This window comes from Myotis brandtii, unplaced genomic scaffold, assembly GCF_000412655.1.
Source record: "Myotis brandtii unplaced genomic scaffold, ASM41265v1 scaffold802, whole genome shotgun sequence".
NCBI classification, from domain to species: Eukaryota; Metazoa; Chordata; class Mammalia; order Chiroptera; family Vespertilionidae; genus Myotis; species Myotis brandtii.
This window is the reverse complement of record NW_005371230.1, coordinates 3,868,140-3,874,136: the sequence shown is the minus strand read 5'-3', so window position 1 is coordinate 3,874,136 and position 5,997 is coordinate 3,868,140.

Sequence of the window (5,997 nt, the reverse complement as noted above, 5' to 3'; positions counted from 1 at the left end):
TGGCCTGTGGGGATCGGGCTGAAACCAGCAGTCCGACATCCCCCGAGGGGTCCCAGATTGTGAGAGGGCACCGGCCAGGCTGAGGGACCCCACCGTGCATGAATCTGTGCACCGTGCTTCTAGTACTCTATATACAGCGCAGGGAAAAGTAGCCTCAGAGTTCTGAGGACAAGAAATAGAGGTTATTATTATTTGTTAACTAGTAGCCCATCATGCGATATCGCGGGCAGTAGGCCGCCTGCCCCTTCCGTGGGAACCGGAACCTCCGCACGTTGCTGGGAGCTGTACTGCTTCTACGCGGGAGGCGGAAGCAAGCCGCCGGCACCCACGGGAGCTATTATTATTTGTTAACTAGTAGCCCATCATGCGATATCATGGGCAGTAGGCTGCCCGCCCCTTCCGTGGGAACCGGTGGGAACCACAGCACGTTGCTGGGACTGCACTGCTTCTACGGGATCCGTGCAGCTTCTGCGGGAGGCGGAAGCAAGCCGCTGGCACCCACGGGAGCTGGGAGGGAGCCGTGCCAATTCCGCAGGAGCCAGAGGGCCCCACGCCGATTCCACGGGAGGCGGGCCTGCCGTCTCCTCTCCGGGCCTGTGTTCGGCCGTGGAGACTGTGGGCCGGCCCCCCTGTCTCTGTCTCCATCTCCTCTCTGCGCCTCACCTGCACGCGCAACCTCCTCCTTTCCTGTCCTGACTCGTTACGGTGTCCCATCCTCATTTGCATATTTCCTCTTTTTATATATATTATTGTATTATTCTCTATACAAAAAACTGTAAGCCTACTTTTGCCCACGCCTACTTGCTCTCAGTGGCCTTTCCTCTCAGTATTATTTAAAGAACCAAAACATGACCTCTCTCTGTAACTCTGGACGGCTCTTTACTGAAGTGGTTTCCACCGAATTGAAAGCTTCTCATACTCAATAATCACTTCATCTATCTTATCTAGTCGCTCAGTGATCACATTAAGGTGCTTTATGGCGGCCCGTTCTTGCTGATACTCTCTCTCTGGTTGAAATCCAGCAAGGCCATGCATCACCTGCTCCTTCCTCGCTTACCTCCGCCAGGCCCAAGGCAGATGAGGCAGGTGACCTTAGAGTCGGGCAGTGGTATTCCTTCACTTAGAGAATCGGGATTGATGTCAACATTGATGTCTGCTATTAGGTTTTTTTATTTCTTTTTTACAAATTATATTATATATTACCCCTCAGTCTACATTTCTCCTTTTAAAAAATATGTTGCTCAGAAAAGTAAAACATGTGATGGATACCTCAGTATTGATTCTGCTTCACCCCTTAGAAGTGTTTAGATGGAAGGACTCTAGCTATTTCAATAACTGGAGGGCATCTGTTTAATTTTTAATTATCCATAGAGGTGCTGGGAGTGGAAAATAAGGCATATGTCAATGGTTTTTATTACTTATTTCTAAGTGATTACTTTTAAATGGAGATTTCTTTGGATTTTTTATTCCCTTTCTCCTCTCACCCTTTCTTCTTTTGCACATAATTTCAGGCAAAGTATACAGGGTAACCTTATTATGGTTTATTTCTGTTAAGGATTATTGATCTGGGAGATAACACTACTTTGGTTTTTTCTAGAAAAGATTATTTTTTAGCAATAACGAATATTCCCTGACATTAAAATACCTTTTCTTGGGGTAGTGAAACAGCCTGATGACATTAAGTGGAGCTGAAAGACCATGTACTAAGGTATTCTATTAAGAACTTTGGCCTGGCTGGTGTGGCTCAGTGGTTGAACATTGACCTATGAACCAAGAGATCACAGTTCAATTTCCGGTCAGGGCATATGCCCAGGTTGCAGGCTCAGTCCCCAGTAGGGAGCTTGCAGGAGGCAGCTGATCAATGAATGATTCTCTCTCTTCATTGATGTTTCTATCTCTCTCTCCCCCTCTCTCCCTTTCTCTCTGAAATTAATAAAAATATATATTTTTTAAAAAAGAACATTGGCCCATTCTAAAGGAATAAAGCTTGAAGTGTGATAGTTAAACTAAGAGTCCAGCAAATGTGGAAGCTCACATCAATGTAAACATCCAGGTAGAAGTTTACAGTTTAACCATGGCCTTTGGATTGGCAGCGCTTCCCCTGAAAAAATATTCCCATGAATTGCCTGGCAAAGTGAATAACCACATTTAATATTTCATCCAGTAAATATGTTTTCTGTAGTTTCCAAATATTTGTTCTTTCTTTTTTAAAATATATTTTTATTGATTTCAGAGAGAAAGGGAGAGGGAGAGAGAGAGAGAAACAATGATGAGAAGGAATCATTGATTGGCTGCCTCTTGCACGCCCCATTCTGGGGATGAAGCCAGCAACCCAGTCATGTGCCTCGACTGTGAATAGAATCATGACCTCCAAGTTCATAGGTCGATGCTCAACCACTGAGCCACACTGGCAGGGGCCAAATATTTTTCAACAGTCAAAAGCATTTTGTCACTGCAATTGTTTCCTTGTGATGCTGACACAGGGTAAATAATTATCTGGTCATTCACTGGTCTTCTATTCACCTCTTCTCAATGTCTTCTAATATTTACCCTTTTCAATGTAGTGGTTCCAATGAAGACAGAGGACAGTAAAGTCTTAAAGGGAATAATTCATAACTCTATTAATGTGATATATTTTGTCTTTCTAAGATAAAAGTTCCGTACATAGAGATTTTTATATATTTTAATCAAACTAGATATTTTCAAATATAAACAAAACATGTAGAAAAGGACTGTTTTAAATCAAAGTCATAGTACAGTAAATTTTAGTTATTTCTTACCAAAAATAATATTTTACATATGACTTATAACTTGTTATATTCTAAAGACTACCAGGAATATAGAAAAAATTAGGAGTTAATTAAAATAACTACTGTAAAAATCATGGTACAGAGGATTAAAATGATATAAAATTTTCTATTTTATCCAGTTCCATTAGTACCTCTCTTTCCATTTTAATTTGCACTTCAAACATGACAAGTTTTATAACTTTTTTCCCACACCCTGATAACTTTTAAATCATAAGTAATGTAGCTCAAAGTCAAACATTTAGAAATATTCAAAGGCCTGTGCTCCCAGACATAAAAATAAGCCTTTCAAATCATTACTTTTGTCTATAAATATACTCACATGAGAACTTAATAGAGATCAACATTAAGAAACCCTTTTAAAGATTTTTAAAGATTTTCTTTTATCAGAAAGTGTAATTTACTTTAAAACAATCCAAATAAATAAATTATAGTCTTTAGTGTGTTTTTTTGTTTTGTTACCATTCTTTCAAGTAAAGCACTCATCAACAAAGTCAATATTACCTAAAAAATATCATTCATTCATTCTTGAATTCAGTGAAACAAATATTTCTCTAGTGTTTTCCCTGGGACAGCACATTTCTGGGTACTCAGCATGAGTTTCTCATTGTTTCCTCTGGTTATGAAGACCTCTCCGCGAATAAATAACTTCAGAAGGAAGATAATGTTAGAAACAGGTCTGAAGAGACTTGAATTAGGGCAGAGTCATGTGACCAGATGGCTCCTTTCCATTGGTCCATCAGGAAAGCCCTTCCTGGGGGACGAGACTCTGCAGCCACAGGGAAGAGAAGTTGCAGGGATGCAGCAAACAACCCAGGAGGAGCCTGGGCAGGCCCAGCAGTGGTCGCAGGGGCAGGGATGGGTTATAAATTCCTTTTCGTTGCGACCTGGCCCTAATGAGGATAAAAAGTGTCAGAAATCAGATAAGTGAGTGTGTAGACCTCCATGGAAAATGTTTGAAGCAGTTAAAACTGTTTTCCACTCCATTTCCCCATGGGAGACAGGGCTAATCAATCATAGAACTATTTTCTTGTAGGTTCTGATGTATCTTCTGAATATGTCTCACCAACATGGCATCCAAAGAAGGAGAACAGGGTGAGGAGACACAAACGCCTCATTCTTCTCATACCCTGGACGAAACTGTGGCTCAGACCTCTTTTCTATAATCTCAATGTCCACACTCTCTGTGAGGCTCTGGGATATAACTTTATTAATGCTCTGACCTTTCAGTGAGCAGTGGTCCACAGTCCTTGCTTTGCAGTGGTCCACAGCCCGGGGAGTTAGTTTTCAAGCCTCTGGGTCCCAGCAGGACAAGGTTAATCAGAATGTCTGGGTGCGGGCTCGGCAGTGGATACTCCAAGTTTCCCAGACCTGGGACCAGGAGGAGATCCGGCGCCCCATTCCTCTGCCGCGGGCTCTTTCAATTAGTAAATTATTCATAACAAAAACAGAAACCGGAGCAAAAACCTTCAGAAGCTATAGAATGACCATCCGAAAGTGATTGGTTTTGTTCCTATGACAGTAGTCTGACTACATGTCCTGTCCATGTCCTTTCCTCTCTAAACTCTTATCAGCATTTCAAGTGCATATACAGACCCACACTTTGCTGTAGAAATATAATGTGAGCTGCATATGACATCTTATATTAAAAATGCTAAGAAGGCCCTATCCGGTTTGGCTCAGTGGACAGAGCGTCAGCCTAGGGACTGAAAGGTCCCAGGTTCGATTCCAGTCAAGGGCACATGACTGGATTGGGGGCTCGATCCAAGGCGGCCGATCAATGATCCTCTTTCACCAGTGATATTTCTATCTCTCTCTCCCTCTCCCTTCCTCTCTGAAATCAATTAAAGTATATTTAAAAAATGGTAAGAAAAATATTATATTAAATTAATGTTTTACTAATACATCCCACATATTATAATTTTATATATAATAAATGAGATATTTACAGACTTAAAAAATACTGTCTTCACAATGTGCTGCATATTTAAAATGTTCAGTGCTTGGTGCTTTTCAAGTGCTCAACAGCCACAGCTGACCATGGATGGCTACCTATTGGAGAGTGCAGTGTAGGCTATTAACCTTGTATTTTGGTCTTGATCTTTGCTAAAGTGCTACAGGAACACCTTAAACTATGAGTGATTTAAAGTTGTTTTTGAATTGGTTTACTCCCCAAAAAACTTATTTCTGCAATGGTAGGAACTTTGCCTTACTTAGAAATGTGTCTTTTTCAGACGGCTTTATGCCACTGCACAAAATCATGCCTGTTCTTACGGTTCTGTTACTGTGCTAATGAAAGACGCACATGCAGGCACACTCATGCCCACAGACACACAAATACATGCCGCATATTTGTTAGTTGCAAATCAATACATCGCTCAGATCTATGGATAGAGAAAACCAACCCAAGCAAACCTCAGAGATCTCACTCAACTCCGTGTGTAATTCTCAAAAGACCGAAAAATCAATTCCCTTTTGAAATTTCAAAGACCGGCAAACCTGCCTATTCTCTGAAAATGGAGCATTTGATTGCATCTTTGAAGCCTCTCATCACACTCTCTGAATATATTTTTGCTAAATTGGCAAAACCTTAATCTCTTCAGGAACTTTTAACTTCTGAGTCCCAAAATCGTATAAGGACTAGTTACAGTTAAATATAAAATAAGAAAAGAATGTCTATCTTTTGGCTTTACTGAGTATTTGAATGAAGCAAGAAAAATAATAAATTTAACAGAACTCTTCAGCCTGTGGTAAGTTCAAAGGAAAAAGGTTTACGTATACATGGATTTAATTTCTTTCTATTTCCAAACAATTTATTTTTCGATGCTTTATGTTAACGATAAATACATTATTTTAAATAATTTAAAAATGTTTTTATTGATTTTTGAGAGAGAGGGACATAGAAACATCTATGATAGAGAAACATCAGCTGCCTCCTGCACATCACCTATTGGGGATTGAGCCTGCAACCCGGGCATGTGCCTGGAACAGGAATCGAATCAGCAACTTTTTGATGCATGGGACTATGCTCAATCCACTGAGCTACACTGTTCAGGAATATTTTTGAAATAATTTTGGTATATGTTTTATAAATTACTAATAAAAGGAAAGGATAAGGGTGCATCTCAGTAAAGTAGAAACAATATATCCATGTGCTAACTGGTCTATTTTTTCATATTAGATTAAATAG